This window comes from Myxocyprinus asiaticus, chromosome 4 (assembly GCF_019703515.2).
Source record: "Myxocyprinus asiaticus isolate MX2 ecotype Aquarium Trade chromosome 4, UBuf_Myxa_2, whole genome shotgun sequence".
Lineage (NCBI taxonomy): Eukaryota > Metazoa > Chordata > Actinopteri > Cypriniformes > Catostomidae > Myxocyprinus > Myxocyprinus asiaticus.
In genome coordinates, this window is record NC_059347.1 from 59,177,028 (window position 1) to 59,202,626 (window position 25,599).

At 37.0% G+C, this 25,599-nt stretch overlaps 1 protein-coding gene across 5 annotated transcripts in view; it reads left to right on the plus strand.

Annotated features, from left to right (window-relative positions):
• LOC127439996 (apical junction component 1 homolog) overlaps positions 1-25,599 on the plus strand; it is a 39,947-nt gene that overhangs the window by 5,143 nt on the left and 9,205 nt on the right. For 3 of the 5 annotated variants that reach the window (XR_007897032.1, XM_051696339.1, XM_051696340.1), the window contains exon 2: positions 24,636-24,779. The exons of the other annotated variants lie outside the window; for them this stretch is intronic. The gene's annotated coding sequence lies outside the window, so the exon portion shown is untranslated. The remainder of the gene's footprint in view (positions 1-24,635; positions 24,780-25,599) is intronic. 5 annotated transcript variants of the gene reach the window in all.

The window sequence follows — 25,599 nt, forward strand, 5'->3', positions numbered from 1 at the left end:
GCGGAGGATGAATCCCAGTTGCCTCCGCGTCTGAGACCATCAACCAGCACATCTTATCATGTGGCTTGTTGAGCGCGTTGCCACGGAGACATAGCGCATGTGGAGGCTTCACGCCATCCACCGCGGCATCCACGCTCAACTCACCACGCGCCCCACCTAGAGCGAACCACATTATAGCGATCACGAGGAGGTTACCCCATGTGACTCTACCCTCCCTTGCAACCGGGCCAATTTGGTTGCTTAGGAGATCTGGCTGGAGTCACTCAGCATGCCCTGGGATTCCAACTTGCGAACTAGCGAACTCCAGGGTTGGTAGCCAGATAAAATGAACTTAAAATTCTGTCATCACTGACTCATTGCTTTTTTGCTCATTGTTTTGTTTGCCAAGGGACACAAAGTGAGTTTTCTGAATGTTTGAGTTGCAGGTAGGGGTTAGGTGTTCAAAAATATCTGTATCATACAGCCCCACCAGAATTTCACGGCACTTTTTCTTGATCATCGCGGCCCAAAATGACGGAATTTGCTGCAGATTTTCTCATAAATTGCGATGTCATTTGCAGTGTTTTACTGTGTTGTTTTGCAGTGAAAAGTCACAAAAAATCAGAGTATACTTGTGTAATTTGTGTCAGTGACAGTAGAAGTGCAATTGCCTGTAAATAATATAGTGCATAATAACTGAATATACAGTCAGCAAGGAAAAAGTCATAAATACACACAAAAATACCATACATTTAAGAGGTAAAACCCATGAAATGGCTAATACGAGTTCAGTGGAAGCTAATTTAATTTCCTTATTTATTTATTTTTTATATTAAAATTGTCTTCGTCAGACAATGCAAGTAAACTTTGGTATGGTTAAAATAGTAGACCTACAATAAAACTGTAAACTTAAAACACAGATATATTAATAATTAGACCTGTTGCGACCATTGCATCGCCTGACACCAATCATTTGGTCTAACCATGATTATTTGAGATAACTGCAATTATTGAGCACTTTAAATTCTAATCACAATTTTACTCATTTTAAGCAAATATATGACATGAAAACCATGTTTTTGTGTTTAATTTGACATTGCAACAGTGCATTATGTGAGCACTCCAAAAGAACTCTGACCTGCACTAACTGTATTAACTATGATATTTTGGTAGACATAGTTTCTAAAAGTATTTAGACTACTGTTTTTCATGACAAAAATAAACCATAGTTACTAACCATGGTATTGAGGAGTCATGCAAGGTTTTAAATGTGGTCACCATGGGCTTATTACAAATACCATTGTTAAAATTGTCAATTTTCATGATTATTATGGACCAAGCTAACAGTTTTCCTTCTGTGTAAAATCTGTTCTCTTTTAATGCTCTCTGATTGTAGGAAAATGTAACTGGTTTTGTTTTCCTTAATTATTTCCAAGAGATGACTGAACTTAATTAAGGAGCCTGATGAAAGGAATCTTTAAAGGAGACCCAATTTATTCACTCTGTCTGAATATTTCAGTCTACTGTGGCCTTATATAAATGATGTTATTTTTTAACAGATGTTACTGTTAGTATCATCATTTACATCTCTATCCCAAACTCAAAATCAATGCTTACTGTCAAATGTGAATTTCAGTGCACAAAATATGCAATATTATTGGTTATCGCTTTGGTTATTTCAACTGGTCCTTTGAGGGCACACATAACGCTAATGTGGCCCTAGCTGAAACTGAGTTTGACACCCCTGGTTTAGGGGATCTAAATTATCGATATGATAGTATAATGTACAGTAACTAAAGAAATATATTTAGAAGTATATTAAAACATTTTGCAGTTAAAAATGCTTGATAAATCCAAAGATTGCCGAGCCTTTAAAGGAATCGTAAACACGATCTCATGAAAAGTCGTACAAATTCGTACGAGGTGGCTAATTCGTATGAAATTGTATACGAGCTTGTTCGTATGTACTCGTAAGACTGGTTGATGTAAAGTTCTGCGTGACAGACGTTGTGCACATGGTTCTTAATTTTATGCCCTTACCCAAACCCCATATCTAAACCTAACTGTTGAATCCCAGTGCATGATTTGAAGCAGAAAGAGAAAGTATGGCGGAAGAATTTTTAGAAGGAGACGAGGGAGAGTCACCTGATTGGCTGTTGTAAAAGTCGTACAAATTTGTACGACCCAACTCGCACAGTTTCATTCAGTTTAGCCAAGTCGTACAAATGCGTACGATTTCTCCGTGAGAGTGTGTTGGAATCGTCCAAACTGAGGTTAGAACATAAGGACAATGGCGTTTTCATGATGCAAGAAAAAAGTTGCTACTCTAGCTGTTTCCATCAATGTTGCAAATTCAATTTATGTTAAAAAACCATGATATCGCTAAAGCAATGTGCGGATAAAGCCACGTTTCCATGCCATGTTTTAAAAAGAACAAAATTGGCACATCTAGGGAAAGTGAGCGTATAAGATTTGAATGCGTATTTTGGAGATTTTATTAGCGTCTTGGTGTTTCCATCCAGCAGTTTTTATGCGATATCCAAAAATGAACATACAAATACGTGGACGGAAAGCTAGTGACATGGCGAAATGCTCAAATACTGTACATGCAAATGAGAGGCAAAAAATGGCAATAGTTGTGTGCTGAAGGCAAGCCAAGATTGTGACATCTGTCATAAGAATATCAAAATCTGTTGCAGATAGTGCTGGAGTTGGTTGGTTCAGTGCTTATCCAATTAGTGTCCAGATTTTTCCCCGGAGATGTCTTCATTAGAATTATTTGCACAATCTTTCATATGTTCAGTTGATACTATAAAGTCCTTTTGCAAGCGTATTTTACATAAAGGTGATTTAAATTGATTTAAAGGCAATTTTAATGTCCAGATAGTTCAAATATAATGTACATAAATACTGTATTTTGGGCACATATTGGCCTAATTCCCCCAAATGAAAATTCTGTCATCATCTCATTACCCTAATGCTTTTGCAAACTGTAATGGCTTTCTATCTTCCATGCAAAACAAAGGAGATATAAGGCAGAATCTTAGTGTCAGTAATCATTCACTTTCATTATATTGTAGAAGCGACATGAAATGATGTGGTTGCTTCAGAAAAAAAAATCCTTTTCGTGTTGAATTTGCTTTTAAAACACAATCGGTTTGGTTTAGGCGTTAGTAAGGGTAAGATGTCTGTTTTGCTCATATCTCATTTATCTTTTAGGATACTATTGGTTAAGTTTAAGCTAAAGTTTTAGGTTAGGGAAGTACGTTTTACTCATTAAAACATCCATCTAAAATTCACCATACAAACCTTGTGTGATTATAGCATCATTTCACTCGCTTTTGTCACCCCCTGCTGGACATTTCACTAGGAAACTGCAGACAAATGTGCAATACACCACGTAATTTCATGAGATCAGGCTGAAATATTGACTACAATACAAATACATACAGAATTTTCCAACACCATACCAAAAAATAAATACTCATAGCAAATACTTAAAGTGATAGTTCACCCAAAAATTCTATCATTATTTATTTACCCTCAGGATATCCCAGGTGTGTATGGCTTTCTCTCTTCAGCAGAACACATCTGAAGAAAAATAGAAAAATATCTTAGCTCAATAGGTCCTTAAAATGCATAGTGTGCTTAATGACAAAGATTGGTGAAATGTTTTTTTTTTTTTTACTTTTGCAGAAAAATTAAATTGAAAACCATTGTTTTTTTGTTGTTGTTTTTTAACACAAATATTTATATCTTATTCAATGTGCACATGTCTGTTTGTTTTGACATTAAAATCAGAGCTCATGTACACCCGGTCTTCTTGCGTTGTCTAATTGTTGAAAGTATTGTTGTGCAAGTATGGACACATTGCCTTCGGTTGTAGAAGAGACTGCATTTGAAAGCACAACCTCTAGTGGTTTGGAAATTAATTCAGGCTTGGCAACTGGATATTTTAACAAGAATTATTGCGTTCAGACATTTTTGAACCCTGCAGATTAGAGTAATTCACGACCCCCCTGAATAACCTCCCCTGGGCTGTTTGTGGTCTGCATTCCACTCAGCCACATTCTCATTTTACGTGACAAACTCCTATCGTGTTCATGGGTGAGAGTGGATTACTGAGATTAGAGATTTGGGTCACAGACTGACTGGCAGTGCAGAGTGCAGACGCTATACTCAGCTCTTATCATCATAAAGGTCATAAACTGGGAATCTCGCTGGCAGGGAATATGATGATGATGGAATTGTCGAGAGCAGTCAGGGGGAACTAGGTGACAGAGATGTCAGTGTCTTTCTGAATATCACTTTATTTTAAATGTCAAAAGGCCAGAGACTGCAGAGTTAAGTAGTAGTTCACCCAGAATTTAAAATTGTGTCATCATTCACTAACCCTCATGTTTTGTTTTTCCAAACTGTATGACGTTCTTTCATCTGTGGAACACAAAAGATGTTAGGATTTCTGAGCTGGGACTGGGGGCTGACAAGCTCCAAAAAAGATATAAAAGTGCAATAAATGTATCCATCCATCAAATACCTTAGCACCAGAATACCCTAGCAACACTTAACAACCAGCCAGATCACCCTAGCAACACTTAACAACCAGCCAGAACACCCTATCAACACTTAACAACCAGCCAGATCACCCTAGCAACACTTAACAACCAGCCAGAACACCCTAGCAATGCTTAACAACCAGCAAGAACATGCAGAGGCAACTGAAATTCACCCTCCGCTACCCGGACTGAGGCGAGTCACTACGCCACCACGAAGATTTAATGCGCATTGGGAATTGGGCATTCCAAATTGGGGAGAAAAGGGGAGAAAAAAAATAAAAAAATTAAATAATATATGACACTGTCCTTGTTGATGTAAAGAAACATAATGGTGCGAAGCCACAAGTCTGATAATGTTGTATTTCAAATTTGAGGATGATAACTTTAAAACTCTTAGTTATATGAATCATTTTCCAAGACCATGCCTTGTGATGCTAGCCGCAAATAGCATTAGCTGTTAGCATTAGTGCCTAAATACAGAATAGTAAACATTATAAAATAAACATTATCTTGTGTACATATTTTACTTCCGACCATAAACAAGTTGTTACAGCAGTGTGTTTTAATGATCTCATGTGGATTCCAATCATATAACGAGGCAGAAAGCAGATTATTGGCAGGTGAAGCTGATAGCTGGTGTACAGCTCTTCTGCAATTACAGCAACAGAACTATCAATAATCATATGCAAATATCAGAGACTGCGTGGAAATAATAGACAAACCATATATTTTTGTAATCGTAATTCATGATAGGTTATCTGTGAACAGAACGCTATCGTAAGGCCACTTAAGACTTGGAATGTAGCACACAAGTTGTATGGATTACTTTAATGATACTTTTATGATTCTTTTTTGGAGCTTTGAAGAATAAATCGGCATCCACTTTCCGAACTTGGAGAGAACTTTCATTTTGGGGTGAAGAATCACTTTAAAATCAGTGTGTGTTGAACACGGTTTGATGGAGTTGCTGAGAAGTTGGATGTTGCCCGCTTAGCCTGAGCAGTTGGTCGTTCAAGACTCACAGCAGGGAGCCAACTTTGAGACATTTGTTTTTGATGGTGTCTGTCAAGTTTATTTAGCAGATCTCAGCTCGAGTGTAAAAGTTGGGTTGAAAGCACAAGGGCCTTGTTACATCCCATAATCTGTCTCTTTTTCCCACATCAGCAGTGTGCTTTTCAGTTGTCTTTATGTCAAGAGTTTTGTACGAGCTATAATGCAGTTTGAGCTGCAAAGAGTTGCGTATCTGCAGTGGTAATTTAGCAGATTCAGGCTGCTGGAATTGGACGTTTTTGTTTGAAGCGTTTCACAAGACTGCCATTGTCTTCCGTATCAAATGGAATTCTCATTATGCAGAATTAGCGCTGGGGCTTCGCTGTGGAATGGATCACTTTGGCAGCCATCTCATTTGACATGGATAGGTTTCATTCAACATAAGACTGTAGGTTTTTAATGAGTTGCTTTATGAGATCAGACTACCATTGATAAAAGTGTAGAGGCTCTGATTGCTCATGAGGAATTCACTTTGAGAAATGGCATATTGGTGTAATAGGTAGATCACTCTATGTGTTAGAAGGCTTGAAAATGTCTTGAATTACATTTGTTCTTTACATTGTATTTATAGAGAAAGAGTGCATAAGCACATGAAACATCATAATTTTTATCATGAAAGTTAAGCGGCTTGTGATTTCAAAGAACTTGAAGCCAACCCTGTGGACAGCTTTTCATTTTGCATAAGGTAATAGGAACTTTTTGGTCATGCATGTTTTTTTTTTTTTTCTGTCCTATCATTTTAGCAGTTTTATAGCTTTATATATATATATATATATATATATATATATATATATATATATATATACAGGTGCATCTCAATAAATTAGAATGTCGTGGAAAAGTTCATTTATTTCAGTAATTCAACTCAAATTGTGAAACTCGTGTATTAAATAAATTCAGTGCACACAGACTGAAGTAGTTTAAGTCTTTGGTTCTTTTAATTGTGATGATTTTGGCTCACATTTAACAAAAACCCACCAATTCACTATCTCAAAAAATTAGAATACATCATAAGACCAATAAAAAAAACATTTTTAGTGAATTGTTGGTCTTCTGGAAAGTATGTTCATTTACTGTATATGTACTCAATACTTGGTAGGGGCTCCTTTTGCTTTAATTACTGCCTCAATTCGGCATGGCATGGAGGTGATCAGTTTGTGGCACTGCTGAGGTGGTATGGAAGCCCAGGTTTCTTTGACAGTGGCCTTCAGCTCATCTGCATTTTTTGGTCTCTTGTTTCTCATTTTCCTCTTGACAATACCCCATAGATTCTCTATGGGGTTCAGGTCTGGTGAGTTTGCTGGCCAGTCAAGCACACCAACACCATGGTCATTTAACCAACTTTTGGTGCTTTTGGCAGTGTGGGCAGGTGCCAAATCCTGCTGGAAAATGAAATCAGCATCTTTAAAAAGCTAGTCAACAGAAGGAAGCATGAAGTGCTCCAAAATTTATTGGTAAACGGGTGCAGTGACTTTGGTTTTCAAAAAACACAATGGACCAGCACCAGCAGATGACACTGCACCCCAAATCATCACAGACTGTGGAAACTTAACACTGGACTTCAAGCAACTTGGGCTATGAGCTTCTCCACCCTTCCTCCAGACTCTAGGACCTTGGTTTCCAAATGAAATACAAAACTTGCTCTCATCTGAAAAGAGGACTTTGGAACACTGGGCAACAGTCCAGTTCTTCTTCTCCTTAGCCCAGGTAAGACGCCTCTGACGTTGTCTGTGGTTCAGGAGTAGCTTAACAAGAGGAATACGACAACTGTAGCCAAATTCCTTGACATGTCTGTGTGTGTGGTGGCTCTTGATGCCTTGACCCCAGCCTCAGTCCATTCCTTGTGAAGTTCACCCAAATTCTTGAATCGATTTTGCTTGACAATCATAAGGCTGCGGTTCTCTCGGTTGGTTGTGCATCTTTTTCTTCCACACTTTTTCCTTCCACTCAACTTGCTGTTAACATGCTTGGATACAGCACTCTGTGAACAGCCAGCTTCTTTGGCAATGAATGTTTGTGGCTTACCCTCCTTGTGAAGGGTGTCAGTGATTGTCTTCTGGACAACTGTCAGATCAGCAGTCTTCCCCATGATTGTGTAGCCTAGTGAACCAAACCGAGAGACCATTTTGAAGGCTCAGGAAACCTTTGCAGGTGTTTTGAGTTGATTAACAGATTGGCATGTCACCATATTCTAATTTTTTGAGATAGTGAATTGGTGGGTTTTTGTTAAATGTGAGCCAAAATCATCACAATTAAAAGAACCAAAGACTTAAACTACTTCAGTCTGTGTGCATTGAATTTATTTAATACACGAGTTTCACAATTTGAGTTGAATTACTGAAATAAATGAACTTTTCCACAACATTCTAATTTATTGAGATGCACCTGTATATATATATATATATATATATATATATATATATATATATATATATATATGTATGTATAAAAGTTTCTCAGTTCACAGGTTTTTTTAAACCCATGGTAATACTTAATTTTTTTTAAAGATATTTAACCCTGTAATGCATGACATATGAAAGAATTGTCAGAAAATTCAAATTTTTTGACATTAAACTGTTTTTAGTACCATTGGACAAAATATTTTTAAAAATTTGATGTTTTTTTATTTCATTTTTTTATGTATCATATCTGATACATTAGGCTTTAAAGGTTATTATCCTCCTGAGGCACAGCAATTCATTTTTGTAAAGTACAGTTGTCACTTAAGTTTTTCTTAGCCCATAAATGCTATAGTGGTAAATCTTGGGGTATTCTCAGAGGATCACTGGGCTTTTCAGAGATACCAAATGTTTGAGAGTTTGGCCATGACAACTTCCTCTCCTTGATCTATAAATATGGATTGAAATGTATCACAAGTTACACAGCAAATCTTTTTTCGCTGGGTCTCAGGAACTTATGGTAAGATGACATCATAATAGCTTGTAATGAAAATAATGAAATCTTTATAATGACAGAGCAGGCTGCATATATGAAAATACACAGAAATATTAGTTAACACTTTAAATATACCTTATAAAAAGTATATGTCAGAATTTTCAAAGCTCTGTGATTTTTTATTCAAAACTTTTTTTTTTTATATATATAGTGGGCATTAATGGAATGGAATAGCGATTGAGAGATATACAAAAAATACAAACAAAGGCACGCACATCCAGTTTACCAGGTATTAGGGTGCAGAATCCAAACAACGGATAATACAACAGTAGAAAACAAAGGGGAGATTGAGAGATATACCTCAAAAGTCTGTTGTATCATATTTGATACATGTAATTTCAAAATGCTTTTTCAAATGTTTTTTTAACCAAACATAAGTTGCTTATATTCAGCAAATACTCATTTTAAAATATCAGCAACAATATAATCATTACTGTCACTTTTACTTTATTAAAATAAGTTGTCATTTATCCCAACATAAGAGTAATTTTTTGCGGAAGTCCGCCACCATTTTCTATAAATCGATATAAACATTGAAACCACTTTTTTTTCCACAAATAACCATTAGATGGGATTTTATGGTTTTTAGACTCTAAAAATAGAATAGAATCTTATTTAGCTCTAAATGACTAAATAACACCATTCATTTTCATATAATAAAGCACACTTTATGTTGTCTTCACTTCATTAAATAGGCTACCTTAATTTCAAGTCAAGTCAAATTTATATGTATAGCACTTTTCACAACAGGCGTTGTTTCGAAGTAGCTGTACATGAAATTATGGTATAACAGAAAATGAATGTTATGCCAATATTAGTTATTTATGTTTAGAACTATTAGTGGTTAAAATTAGTAAACTAAGTGTTGTGGGTCAATGGTTAAACAAAATGATTTTGTATGAACTCATCCTGAATTAACTGAGGAAATACATGTAGATACATTGTCCTTTGATTTCGGCTGATGATGGCTTTTGTTAGAGGTTAGTTTTTTTTTTTTTTTGTTTTTTTAAGAGAGTATTGTCCCTCCTTTGACCAAGTTGATAGAGGTATCATTCAGTGAGGAGCATCACAGTCTAGCTTGAAGCTTATAGCAGGTAATTTTGGTGAACTCCATCCTGAGCCCATGCTTCAGACAGAGGCTCATGAAGAATCCCATGTTTTCAGGATATAATCCTGAGGTATAGACAGGGAAAGAAATAGAATAAAATTAGCATAGATGCCATTTATTTTAAAGCAGGGTTAAAGAATAAGAGAAGTGTTTTCGGTTCCGGCAGACCTAACTAAAGAAACATAACTGTGAACTGAGGGATAAAGGTGTATGCCTGGCTGAATAGATAAGTCTTTAGTCTAGACTTAAACTGAGAGAATGTGTCTGAGTTCCGAACACTGCTAGGAAGACTATTCCAAAGTTTAGGAGCCAAATATGAAAATTATCTCCCTCCTTTTGTGGATTTTGATATTCTCGGTATTGTTCGGCCGGAGTTTTGCGATCATAAAGACCGTGATGGAGTATAGCCTGACAGAAGTTCACTTAAGTACTTTGGAGCTAAATTATTCAAAGCTTTGTGAGTAATTAACAGAATTTTTAAATGAATACGAAACTTAACAGGTAGCCATGTAATGCCAATAAAATGGGGCTGTTATGATCATATTTCTTGGTTCTAGTTAGCACTCTAGCTGCTGCATTTTGAACCAACTGAAGTTTATTTATTAAACCTGAAGGACATCCACCTAGAAATGCATTGCAATAATCTAGTCTTGAGGTCATGAATGCATGAATTAGTTTTTCGGCATCAGAAACAGATAGCATGTGTCCTAACTTAGCAATATTTCTGAGGTGGAAGAATGCAGTTTTTCAAAGGTTAGATTGCTATCAGATATAACACCTAATTTTTTTTGCTGTCGAAGTTGACATTACAGTACATCAAGAGTCAGATTATATTTTAGCATCTTATTTTTTGAGGTTTTTGTTCCAATAATTAGCACTTCTGTTTTATCGGAACTGAGTAGAAGGAAATTTCTAGCCATCTAATTTTTGATATCATTTATACACTCTATTATAGTTAATTGTGAAATTTCATCAGGTTTTGAAGAAATATAAAGTTGGGTATCATCAGCATAGCAGTGAAAACTAATTCCATGGTTCCTGATAATGTCTCCTAGCGTAACATATAGGGAGAAAAGCAGAGATCCTAAAATTGATCCCTGTGGCACTCCATACTTTAATTTGACCTAACAGTTCCTCATTTACACAGACAAAGTGGTAGCGGTCAGAGAGATAGGACCTAAACCAAGCTAATGCCTGTCCACAAATGCCAACATAATTTTCAAGTCTATCCAAGAGAATGTCATGATCTATGGTGTCGAAGGCAACACTAAGTTCTATGAGCACTAGAGGAGAAATGCAGCCGTGATCAGATGATAAGAGAAAGTAATTTGTAACTCTGATAAATGCAGTCTATGTACTATGATGGGGCCTTAATCCTGTAATTGTTCATATATACCATTTCTCTGTAAAAATGAACATAGTTGGGAGGACACTACCTTTTCTAGTATTTTTGACATAAAATGGTGATTTGAAATCGGTCTATAATTTGCGAATTCTCCTGGATCAAGCTGTGGTTTCTTGATAAGGGGTTTGATAATTGCCAGTTTAAAGTTTCTTGGGACATGCCCTAAGAATAATGAGGAGTTAATAATATTAAGAAGAGGTTCTGAGATTACACCTCTTTTAGGAGTTTTGTCGGTATTGGGTCTAATATATATGTTGTTGATTTTTATAATTTTTGTTAGCTCTCCTGACCAATAACAGCGAAAGACTGAAATTGCTTGTAGGGAATAATTTTAGTCTTCTGAGGTGCTGTGGCAGACGGATGCATAATTCCAATTTTGTTTCTGATAATTTTGATTTTATCAGTAAAGAAATTAAGAAAGTCATTACTACTATGCTGCGATGGAATATCTGGTTCAGTCGAGGCTTTATTCCAAACTAATTTAGCCACAGTACTGAATAAACATCTAGGATTGTTGTGGTTATTTTTATGAGTTTGCCCAAATATGCAGACCTGGAAGTTTTTAGAGCCTGTCTGTAGTTACAGACACTATCCTTCCATGCGCTGCGAAATACCTCTAATTTTGTATTCTTCCACTTACGCTCCATTTTCGAGCTGCTCTCTTGAGAGCATGGGATTTTTATCTTTAACTTTAATTGAAGGGGTGCGACACTATCTAGAGTGCTAGAAAAGACTGTATCCATATTTTCTGTGACAACATCAAGTTCTTCTGAACTTTTTGGCGTACTGTGTATTTGAGACAAATCTGGAAGATTATTATTGAAGCTATCGTAAGTGTAAGAGTGTAATCTTAAAGTGTAAGAGCAGTGCAGATGTGTTAAGAGCCATCTGTCTCTTTACATTTAATTTTGTGACATTACATATTGTAGCCAGCAGGTGGCAGCAAAAGACCATTTTTGTGTGTAATATGAGCCTGTTGGTGACATGAAGTGAATCAGCATCAGTCAGTGTTTTCATTCAACAGCACTCCGTGATCGTTCGTATTACTACTACACTACTAAAACTAGGAAATAGCTTTAAACGACTTCAAACTAAGAACTTCAGCATTAAGGCTCATCAAAGCTGAGAGACACAACAGACTGATTCATTATACAAACTCAAGACGCTTACCTCTTACCGGACTTTCCACAATGGAGAGGACAAATGGCGGAGGAGATTGCGGTTTCTATAGTGAATGACTCTTGCGCACCGGCTACCTGGAAATAGAGAGGAATACCCCTACTTGGATGGCTGTTTTTCCACTGAGAAAATAGGATCTATCTAGCCCTATCGCCAAATGACTACAGCCCCATAGACTCTCTGTGCCAGTGCATTGATGAAATTAACAGTTGGATGTGCCAAAACTTCCTTCAGTTAAACCTAAACCATAAACAATGACAAGACAGAGGTCATTGTATTTGGCAACAAAGGCGAAATTCCAAAGGTGAATACATACCTTGACTCCAAGGGCCTAAAGACAAAAAAGTCAAGAAATCTTGGTGTAATGTTGGAGTCAGGCCTTAGTTTCAGCAGTAACATCAAAGCAATAACTAAATCAGCCTACTATCATCTAAAAAATACAGCCAGAATTAGATGTTTTGTATCCAGTCAAGACTTAGAGAAACTTGTTCATGCATTCATCATGAAGGGTGAGTAACAGTAGGGTAGACTACTGCAATGGACTCCTAACCGGCCTTCCCAAAAAGACTATTAGACATCTGCAGCTCATTCAGAATTCCGCTGCCAGGATTTTCACCAGAACCAAAAAATCTGAGCATATTACTCCAGTCCTCAGGTCTTCACATTGGCTTCCAGTTACATTTAGAATAGATTTTAAAGTACTATTACTCGTTTATAAATTGCTCAGTAGGCTAGGACCTAAATATATTTCAGATATGCTTGTTGAATATAAACCTAACAGACCTCTCAGATCATTAGGATCAAGTCATTTAGACATACAGAGGGTTCACTCAAAACAAGATGAGACAGTATTTAGCTATTATGCCACCTGCAGCTGGAACCAGCTTCCAGAAGAGGTTAGATATACCCCAACAGTAGCCACATTTAAATCCAGACTGAAAACACATCTGTTTAGCTGTGCATTTTCTGACTGAGCATTGTGCTAGACTGAATTATTTTACTTTTGTCTTTCTTTCATTTTAATTAATCTATTGTATTCTTTTTATTGTATTTTTTTAATATAACTTTTTCTCAATGTGTGTGTAAACAAATTTTGGTTATCCTCTGTTTGGTCAGGAAGGTTAACAACCATTGAAGTGTTTGTTAAATTTTTTTGGTTATCTTCTGTTTAATCAGGGAAGGATAACAACAGTTATGGATGGTGTTAACAACTTAATATTCTTTTTCTTCTTTTTCATTTTAATCATTTAAAAAAAAAATCAAATTTATTTTATTATTTTTTATTCTTATTTCATGTTCTTAATTTTTTTTGATTTTTTTTTTATGTATCTTGTATTTTCTTTAAAATGTATATGTAAAGCACTTTGAATTGCCATTGTGTATGAAATGTGCTAAATAAATAAACTTGCTTTGCCTTGCCTTGCCTGAGGCAAAACGCGGAAGTGACCATGCATAGGTGGTGGTTTTTGATCAGCGGGGGTTTGAGATCGATGTGAATTCCTCACGTAATTGTTGTTGTCGTGGTGGTTCCTGATAACCAGTCGTTTGAGATCGATGTAAAGATCTGTGTAAAAAATGCGTGTGGTAAAGCATGCTGTTTAAGCACGTTAAAAGTAGAAAGGCGGGTGTGCATGGTAAAATGCACGTAGTTGTATCGCGTTAAAAGTATAAAAGCGTAAAAAACAATGCGTGCAAAAAATGGGAGAGATTAAAGATTAAACACTGAAAATTACAACGTGTTGGCTCGTGACTGATTTTTTATTGTCGATGTTGTTGATAACGCCAAATAATCATTTCAGCCCCAGTCGGTTTTACCGATGTTTATCACCATGTTAACTTATGCTACACGGCTAACCTGCTCTGAGTAACAGATCACAAACAGATACTTAACCAATCAGCTGTGAGTAAAGTGACATCTCTGAATCAGTAGTCACTTCATCTATACCTCTCTTCAAGTGACCAATGAGTTTCTTTTTTTTTTTATGAAAAACTGACAAGATGTCAAGCTGATCTGAACATTTTCGTTGCACTCAGCTGCATATCATCACAAACGCTGATTGTAATCCAAAGTGATTCTGTCACCAAGTGTTTTTCCTGCCTTTTTTCCTACACTAAAATGATATCAGAAAGCGGATACACCCAATTTCTTTAATCTTTATTCACTGAGAGTTGCATATGGCAAGCCTTGAAGGGACAAATACACAATCACACACTTTCACAAGGTTTGTTGACTCCATGAATTGCACAACTGGCTCATTTGGAGCATTTGTTTCAGAACCTGCTGTCCCGAGAGCACCTGGAGAAGAAATCTGTAGGTCAGCTCGTCACTGTAATTCATCATCAAAAAGCGGATATAGTCTTTTGGTGAATATACTGTATAACGTATAGTTGCACTTAAAATTAGAGTTATTTCATAATTCCTGAGGTCATTTGAACTTGTGGATAGCAGCAGAACAGACACAGGCGGGACGGCGTTTGTGTGTTTGTGTGCGTGCGCGAAATTCTTGACCCTGAAAACAGGTACTTTTCAATGCAGAAATAATGCAAAAGCAACTACTGACCGATAAAAATAACCACAACGGAAATTTTACAACTCATACTCATCCGTGTGTCAGATAATGTTTATTTGCAGTGCAACCTCTGAGTGGAAAGCGTATTCTGTGCCATGCAGAGAAGTTTTGCATAACCGTGACACAAACAATACATGAATATTTGTACCTGTAACCCACTGACACATTTTTACAAGTATGTAATTTTAAAGTATGTAGCCCCTGTTTCAGAGCAAATCAAGCAAGCTACAGGTCTGAAAACACCCTACGGTATATCACTCTATTGCACTTGTTTATGCACACGTGGTTCTCCTATTGTTATTTCAGCGAGCTGCACGTGACTGGGAATCAGAGAGAGAGGGGGCTGCGGTGAGTGGGTATGTTTGTCACCACTACACCATTCTTAATCGACAAGTGTGTCATACCTTCGACTTAAGAGAGCGAGATCTCAGCAAAACAGTCTGCATTTGTGACACCCTTGGCCAAAATCAAGTTCTTTGGAGTCTGCTAGTTACTGACACCCTCCAACTCTCTCTCGCTCTCTCTCTGATTCCCTGTCACGTGAAGCTCTCTGAAATAACAACAGGAGTATCGCGTGAGATTTCGCGTGAGATGTGACATATTCAGATGGTCCATTACCACATCATCCACAGTTTTAGCAATAAATGCTTTGAGAGTTATCAATACTAAAACATGTATAACCTTTCATATAGGCTAAAATAAGAACTCTCCTGATCCATGACATTTATCTTCTTTATCTTACGTATATATACATTTGTGTTGGTTTATGTATATTTATGTTTTGTTTTTACTTATTTTTTCCTTCACCAGTACCAGTCTTGTCTTTATGACTCATTGTTCGATCTGTACGATCGAAAGCATGATTTTCTGTAAAGCTGCTTTGAAACGATGTGTTGTGAAAAGCGCTGTACAAATAAAAATGACTTGACTTGGGAAGGTGCGTTTCGGTCAAAGGTCTTTTTCAATTTTTTTCAGTTTCTCTGAAGACTCTTGCAGTTGCATGTATATCACTGTTACCATCATGACTTACTCGAGAAGTTTCACGAATGACGCTGGTGATGCGATGCGCTGCGAACAGAACCAGAAAAGGTTAATGGTGGTGGACATTCTCCTCCCAGTGTGAACTGAAAACTTTTTACAGTCATGTCAGACCGATGTCAGAAAAAACATGTGATGACAGTAAGTCCTCACTTTCTTTGAGACGCTATTGTACTTGCTAAAGTTTTCGGGAAGGTCCATTTTACAGCGAATTTACTCATATATTTAAGAAAGTTTCATAAATGAGGCCCAATGTGTGGACTTTTCAGACAGCCCCTTAACCATCGTAGGTAAAATTTACAACTTAACATATCAATGTTAAATTAAAGATCTGGAACGATTTCACCGTGACGCCATCTGATCAGCTTCAATACGGGACAAAATGCATCCCGTATTGATTCGATACGGGGCACATCATTTAATCTTTAAATACAGGACAATTCCGTATTTTATGGGACAGGTGGCAACCCTAAGTATAACGCTTATGTCAATATGCATCTTTCAGTGAGTAAAGATTAAAGAAATTACGTTCAATAAAAACCGACTGTTGTGCCTCTGCTTTCTGATTTATTAGTCATTTTAGTATGAAAAAGCCCTTGGTGACAGAATCACTTTGGATTACAATCAGCATTTGCAGATAAAAACGTTCAGATCAGCTTGTCGTCTTGTCAGTTCTTCAGTAAAATAAAAACTCATTGGTCACTTGAAGAGAACACAAGAGCCCGCCCCGGCTACAGAACGATTTTTTAACAAGCCAGATGTGTTTTTTCAGTTCTCTTCAGATATGGCTTTTTGGTTTATTTTGATTTTGTGCATCCATACACTAAACTGTGCAAAGCACCACGTTCGTGCATTGTTTTTGTTCACGACTAACGTACAGTATGCTGAATACTGATATTGTATTGTTTTGTTTACTTTAATTTAAGAAGACAGAGAAGGTTTATATAGCGAACATCTTGAGATCACTGAACCCGATCCAAACCGGTTTGGCTCTATCTGCTTTTGTCAGCCTGAAACGTCTGAGTTTGTTCAACTGACTTCTTGATACAGGCCTCTAGTTAGGTTTCATGGATCTCTTTAGTCATAGAAGTCGGACTTTACATTGCAGTATTGCTATGTGCTTTGTCAGGATATTTGTTCTGGTTGTCATTCTAGTTTGTAGCCAGAAAAAGCTCAGATTTACATGCATTTATAATGGATCCATAAAAAAGGAATTATGAGAATAATTATTATGATAATCTGTGGATTGCACATTCAATTTGAGAAAATATGTTTGTGACGAGGAGGAGGGTGGGGCCGGGCCGTGAGTGCGCACGGCCGGCCCCCAATCGGGCTAATCAGCCGAGGAGAGGGATAAAGATGAGCCGGATGTGGCAGTTCGAGAGAGAGAGAGAGAGCCACACGCAGCTGCCGCATCCGACTCGTCTTTATCCCTCTCCTCGGCTGATTAGCCCGACTGGGGTCGTGCGCACTCACAGCCTAGCCCCACCCTCCTCCTAGTCACAATGTTCCTCAAAATAATCTATAAACATAGAAAGTAACACATTTTTGATCTGTATGCCTTTAATACAAGAGCTAAAGTGTTAGAATGTACTCTATGGGAAAACATTTTATTATTGTCTTGTATATTGCACAATGCACCTTGTGTGTACAGTTTAGAAAAGCTGAGCTCCAGCAGAGGATGAATGTGGTGGTAAAGAGGCTCACATGTTCAATAATTCACAGCCATCTGTACCTCTGCTCTGGGTTAAAAGGGTCAGTTTACCCCAGCAGCAGAGAGATGACAGTGAAGGTATCACAGTTCAGACAAATTCACACACTTTACAGATGAGCTAAAAGGACGCCACGGTCTTGACTTTGAGTGTGCTTATTGCTGGAATTGCTGGCGAGTTTCCTCACACAATTGTTTTCAACTGGTTTCTCAAACACGTCTTCCATGGACCCTTTTCATACTTCCGGGTTTTGGGATGTAGAAGTAAGCGATTTCAGGGTGAACTTTGATAGCGGTGAATGAGAGACCACGGCAAATATAATTTTTGCTTACCCGTTTGCTCCAACATCAAAAGAAAAACGCCACTACTCGCGCAGCCACGCTCAAGAGCCGCAAACCTACATTTTATGCTCTGTACGCAAAAACAAGAGCAGCAGAAACTGAGACTCTATCAAATAAAACGTGAGATAAGTCTGTTTGCCTGCAAGTCTGAGATTACTTTACCTAGATGCTTCGGAACATGCGTTCCTAATAGAATATTCATATTAGTGGTCGACAGAAAAGGGGTTTTCATTGTTCTGTTCGTAAGCCAATATAATAAACGTTAATTAAAACATTGATTAAAATGGTTACATTTATTGTATTAGTGTTTACTACAAAGCAGGAAAAAAGAAAATGCATATTCATTGCTTTGTTTGAGCTTTAGTAATGGCTATAATTTATCTTAACATGAATATTGATAGTAATAAAAGTCTGTCATTATATATAAAAAATGTGTTATGATATGGGACTGTTTATTTTGCACTCCCTTGTTTTGGTGGCTTTTCTTGTAAAGCATTAAACAATTAAGACAAGGAAGTTTCAAGGATTTTAACATTTGCTCAGTGCTAAAGATTAGTCTGTCAGATTTTTTCTTTTCTTTAACACATTTCAATTTCATAACATAATTCTATCAAATTGAATTTAGTAATCTTTAACTAAATAAAATAATTTAAAAAATATTTTCGGTTTTTATTAATTTAGTTACAAATTACATTATATATTTTGCTGGAATTTTGTTTGAAATATATGTTATACATGCAGTAATTTCCAAGTGATATGTTTTATTTCAGCAATACGTTTTTCAGTCATTTAACAGGTGTCCAGAAATTTTACAGGGCTGAAGTGGTAACCCTAATTAGTGGCAATGAAGAGTTTGCAGCAAAGCTCATTAGCATGTGAAAATAACAAGTGCAGAATTTACTGTAAGTTTGTGGCAACTCTTGATTTACTGCAAGAGACTACATGGCTGAGTGCACTGTGTACATTGTAAGTGCATAGTGTATAGTACATAATTAGAGACGTAGCTACACACTCTTTCACAAGTTGCATTAAAAACCTCTCCACAAGGGGGCCTGGGTAGCTTAGTGGTAAAATACGCTGGCTACCACCCCTGGAGTTCACTAGTTCCAATCCCAGGGTGTGCTGAGTGACTCCAGCCAGGTCTCCTAAGCAACCAAATTGGCCCAGTTGCGTGAAGCCTCCACACGCACTATGTCTCCGTGGCAACGCGCTCAACAAGCCACGTGATAAGATGCGCGGGTTGACTGTCTCAGACACGGAAGCAACTGGGATTCATCCTCCGCCACCCGGACTGAGGCGAATCACTATGCGACCACAAGGACTTAGAGCGCATTGGGAATTGGGCATTCCAAATAGGGAGAAAAAGGGGAAAAATCCCAAAAAAAACCTCTCCACATCTGTGGTAACTCATTTTTTTTAAATAATTCCAGGCTAAAATAACAATAAGCATAATGTTACAATTTTACACTAAATAGTTAAAAAATTGCAAATCTAAACAAGTTTGCTATATATATGTTGCTAAATAAGATGGAAAAGTGTCATCACAGTCTGTGAAAGGTGTCCATTGGTAGTACAAACAGATAGTCCCGCCCCAAACTTACACCATTGGTCGAGCCAATGGTGTGGTGTCGGGCTGGACAGGCCACTCTAACAAACAGAGGAATGTTTTGAAAGCGCCACAGAGCCACAGTTACACTTGTAGGTGAAATCAACCTACAATGACCTTGTTTATACATTAGTTGACTCTGCAGTCAATATGGAATAGAAGAAAGTATTTTAACATAAAAAATGTAACCTTTAAATCAAAATGCAATAGACACAATTGGCTGATTGAAATCATAATTAATGCTTTAACCACTATACCTCTATATCAGTAGCAATACTCATCCAATTTATTGACTATAAGGCTCTGCAGTGATTTAATATTCTTTCACCATGTTAATGAATTACTACAAAAGAAATAATTGAAAAAGTAATGGAGATTCATCAATAATAAATTAATCAATTAATTTAAAAAACGAAAAATAACAGTATTTTATGGAGATTAGATTTGTCATTGTGCTGTGTTATATAATTGGGACATGGCAATACGTATTTTAGAATGTCATGTCTTAGTGGATTCTTTCCGGCCCTCTGGGGGTTCTATATTATTTAAAGGACCTTGACAGAATGTACCAGAACCTTTATTTGAAAAGCCCAGTGTGACTTGCATTTGCCAGAGAGAAAAGCCAGCTGTACTGTGTGAAATTCGTAATATGCAGAGACAAATATGAGTAAATTATTTATACATTGATTCCCCTGAAAAGTCTAAACATTGTGGCTCTGTAGTGCTTTCAAAAGAATGTCCTGGCTCACCCTGGCGGACCGGACCCCGAATAGGTTTCATCTGGCCCGTGCCATGAGACACGCAGAAGAAGAGTGCTGTAAGCGAATGGCACTCCTGTTATAATGAATCATTTAACGCTCAGGGGCGTAGATAGCTCTGGGCTATATATATCCTTGATTTATTTATCTCTAGTACGGTAACAAACCTTTCACGCTCACTGCGCTGCAATCACCTCTCTCCCTCATATAAATGTAAGTGGGTCAATGACGAATAAGGGGTTTTTAAGGGCTATTTAAAAACATTATAATTTTTTGCACAGTTCAAATATTTGAACGTGTGTACTCAACAATGTTAATTAACACTTTAAATTAGTTTAATGTGTTTTTACCAAGTTAATCTGTGCTTGTCCCTAAAAAAGTCATGTGTTGTGACCATATACATTTTTTAAAAATAATGTGTTAGCTTAACATGAATAATATTTTAACAAGTTATTAGTAGTACAGTGATGTGTTTTTAAAACGAGTTTAAATTTTTTGTTTTGTAATCTGTAAATAAGATTTCCCATAATTATCTTTTAAGAACAATCTCTCGGGTGTTTGTGCAGTTTACAGATCCATTTTTTTCTTTAAAACCCATAACGTTTATAGGAAAATTATAACACAGTTATCCATTTTATCAGTGATTAATATTTCTGAAACAGGTGTAATTCATCTGAAGTATTTCATTAAAAGTGCTCATCACATTTTTGATTCTTGTGTCATGATGTCATGACGTTTGGTCACGACATGTGTAAGAACCAATGTGGATAACTTTATTGACATGTCACCATATTGGATTTGTGTTCTGTTTACATGAGTTTACAATAATTTAAAACATAAAAGTTGCTCTCGTGCAGTCTCATGAAGAGCAACGGTCAGTCAACAGTTTCACTAAATAATACATTAGATTTTGGTTTGTTTCTCACCAAGCCTTGTCATACGCTTTCAGAACAATGAGACTCATGGAATAATTGATTAGACTTCTGAATTATACTTTTGTGTGCTTTTGAAACGTGAAGAGGTAGTCACCATAAACTGCCATTGTATGACATCACTGAGCACAAACATTTTTTAATAATTTCTCCCATTGTGCACCGAAATAGAAAGAAAGTCATATGGGGTTATAACAACACAAGGGTGAGCAAACAAAGACTTCATCTTCATTTTTGGGTGAAGTATCCCTTTAAGGCCATGGGGCTGGTTGCACCACCTGTGCGTAAGTTACAACTTAGCCGGGTTATGGCATAAATGGGCACTACGCTACAAAACAGTTGTGGCCAAAAATATTACATATGAGCAAAGAAGGCTGTGAAAAAAAACTGCATTGTTTATCCTTTTGATCTTTCATTCAAAAAATCTACAAAAATCTAACCTTTAATTGAAGTAAAACAATTGAAAGAGGGGAAATATCTCATTATTAAAAAAATGCATTGGCCATAATTATTGGCACCCCTAGAAATTCTTATGAGTAAAATATATCTAAGTATATTCTCATTCATATTTTAATTTTTTTTAGTGCACCTGGGTGACTAGGAACATGAAATTGTTCAGCCATGACTTCCTGTTTCACATGGGTATAAATATGAGGTAACACACAGGTCAAATTCCTTTAATCATCAATCACAGTGGGTTAGACTAAAGAATATTGTTCTGATGTGTGGCAAAAGGTTGTTAGGCTTCACAAAATGGAAAGTGGCTATAAGAAAATAGCCAAAGCATTGACAATGCCAATTTCCAGCATCAGGGCAATAATTAACAAGTTCCAATCAACTGGAGATCTTAAGAATCAGCCTGGAAAAGGACGTGTGTCTATATTGTCTCCACGCACAGTGAGGAGGATGGTTCAAGTGGCCGAAGAATCTCAAAGGATCACAGCTGGAGAATTGCTGAAATTAGTTGGGTCTTGGGGTCAGAAAGTTTAAAAAAAATTATCAGATATCACCTACATCACCACAAGTTGTTTGGGAGGGTTTCAAGAAAATAAAGCCTCTGCTCTCATCCAACAACAAACTCAAGCATCTTCAGCTTGCCAGACACTACTGGAAGAGATAAAGAAGTACCCAATGCCCACGGTTAAATGTGGTACTGGATGTTTAATGTTGTGGGGTTGTTTTTCTGCCAGAGGTCCTGGACATCTTGTACGGATACATGGCATCACGGACTCTATCGTATACCAACAGATAAACAATCTAAACCTGGCTGCCTCTGCCAGAAAGCTTACAATGGGCCCTGGTTGGATCTTCCAGCAGGACAATGATCCAAAACACATCAAAATCAACACAAAAATTGTTCACTGACCACAAAATCAAGGTTCTGCCACGGCCATCCCAGTCCCCTGACCTGAACCCCATAGAAAATTTGTGGGGTGAACTGAAGAGGAGAGTCCACCAACATGGACTTCTGAATTTGAAGGACCTGTAGAGATTCTGTATGGAGGAATGGTCTCAGATCCCTTGCCAAGTGTTCTCCAACCTTATTAGGCATTATAAGAGAAGACTCTGAGCTGTTATCTTGGCAAAGGGAGGTTGCAAAAAGTATTGAATTAAAATGTGCCAATAATTATGGCCAATGCGTTTTGGAGAAAAATATTTATTTAATAATTAAATATTTCCTCTCATTCAATTGTTTTACTTCAAATAAAGGTTAGATTTTTGTGCATTTTTTGAATGAAAGATCAAAAGGTTAAACAATGCAGATTTATTTTTTCACAGCCTTCTTTGCTCATATTTTCCAAGGGTGCCAATATTTTTGGCCACAACTGTATACGCTCTACTAAATATTTGAGCATTGCACTTTTAAACTTGTGAAACCTAACCCTATGTGTAAACTAAATATTTAAGGAAACCTCCTACCAGGAGTAGTGGTTGGAATAAAAATGCAAACTGATTCAATTGCATTGATAATCTCATGTTTTGCACGACAGACATCCTTTAGTTTATCTTTTAGTTTAGACATATGACAATGTTGACATGTACACTCATTTACATTAATTAGAGAGAATGTTATGTAAAAACCTGACTTCTAAGCCACTCTTCAGCATGTAACTGATCTAAACAGTGCACTTTCCTCTGGGCATCGCCTGCTGTCACTGACATGCACAGTTACAAAATATACAACACATAGCAAATTTATAGGATATTAAAATAAATGTAAAATTTATCCAGTCTGTTTTTATTATTTATTTATTGCCCCTTACGAAGTTAGATACAGTACCTGAATGTTATTTACATGTTTAATTATAGGCCTACTATTTGTTATTACTTATTTTTTTACAATTTAAGTCAGAAGTTTACATAAACCTTAGCCAAATTACATTTAAACTCAGTTTTTCACAATTCCTGACATTTAATCATAGAAAACATTCCCTGTCTTATGTCAGTTAGGATCACTACTTTATTTTAAGAATGTGAAATGTCAGAATGATTTATTTCAGCTTTTATTTCTTTCATCACATTCCCAGTGTGTCAGAAGTTTACATACACTTTGTTAGTATTTGGTAGTATTGTCTTTAAATTGTTTAACTTGGGTCAACTGTTTTGGGTAACCTTCCACAAGCTTCTCACAATAAGTTGCTGGAATTTTGGCCCATTCCTCCAGACAGAACTGGTGTAACTGAGTCAGGCCCGCACACGCTTTTTCAGTTCTGCCCACGAATTTTCTATCGGATTGAGGTCAGAGCTTTGTGATGGCCACTCCAATACCTTGACTTTGTTGTCCTTAAGCCATTTTGCCACAACTTTGGAGGTATGCTTGGGGTCATTGTCAATTTGGAAGACCCATTTGTGACCGAGCTTTAACTTCTTGGCTGATGTCTTCAGATGTTGCTTCAATATATCCACATAATTTTCCATCCTCATGATTCCATCTATTTTGTGAAGTGCACCAGTCCCTCCTGCAGCAAAGCACCCCCACAACATGATGCTGCCACCCACATGCTTCACAGCTGGGATGGTGTTCTTCGGCTTGCAAGCCTCACCCTTTTTCCTCCAAACATAACAATGGTCATTATGGTCAAACAGTTAAATTTTTGTTTCATTAGACCAGACGACATTTCTCCAAAAAGTAAGATCTTTGTCCCCATGTGCACTTGCAAACTGTATTCTGGCTTTATGGTGGTTTTGTAGCAGTGGCTTCTCCCTTTCTGAGCAGCCTTTCAGGTTATGTCGATATAAGGCTCGTTTTAATGTGGATATAGATACTTGTCTACCTGTTTCTCCCAGCATCTTCACAAGGTCCTTTGCTGTTGTTCTGGAATTGATTTGCACTTTTTGCACCAAACTATGTTAATCTCTAGGAGACAGAATGTGTCTCCTTCCTGAGCAGTATGATGGCTGCGTGGTCCCATGGTGTTTATACTTGCGTACTATTGTTTGTACAGATGAACGTGGTACCTTCAGACGTTTGGAAACTGCTTCCAAGGATGAACCAGACATGTGGAGGTCCACAGATTTTTTTTCTGAGGTCTTGGCTGATTTCTTTTGATTTTCCCATGATGTCAAGCACAGAGGCACTGAGTTTGAAGGTAGGTCTTAAAATACATCCACAGGTACACCTCCAATTAGCCAATTAGCCTATCAGAAGCTAATTGGCTACTTGCCTAAAGGCTTGACATAATTTTCTGGAATTTTCCAAGCTGCTTAAAGGCACAGTTAACTTGTATGTAAACTTCTGACCCACTGGAATTGTGATATAGTCAATTAAAAGTGAAACAATCTGTCTCTAAACAATTGTTGGAAAATTGTTGGAATTATTGTCATGCACAAAGTAGATGTACTAAACGACTTGCCAAAACTATAGTTTGCTAATATGAAATCTGTGGAGTGGTTAAAAAATTTGTTTTAATGACTTTAGAATCTAAGTGTATGTAAACTTCTGACATCAACTGTACGTAGCCTATCGTAATTTCAATTGAAATATAATTTATTACCATTGACCTTTACTTGAGACAAAAAAAGGTTGAATATCAACCATGACAAGATAAAATGGACATGCATGGCTTTTGAACACTTCTGTTTAAAATTTGAAGGCTGCATACTGGATCCATAAAGGTAAATGCCAAATTATACGAATACACACTGCTTTACGGAGAGCTTACGACCTACCAGCTAGTCTTGTGTTAAGAACAGGTGATGCAACCAAATGAAGTACTAACTTAGTTACAAACTAACTAGTAGTTACTAAGCCTTTACAAGTTTACACGCATGCTTAAGTGAGATCTTACACACAGCTGGTCAATGTTATGGATCATCACATGGACACTCCCCCTATCTACACAGAGCCCCAAATCATTGAGAGGGCACAAGATCCCCCTTTATTTTTGACACTTTCCCCCTTGGACACTT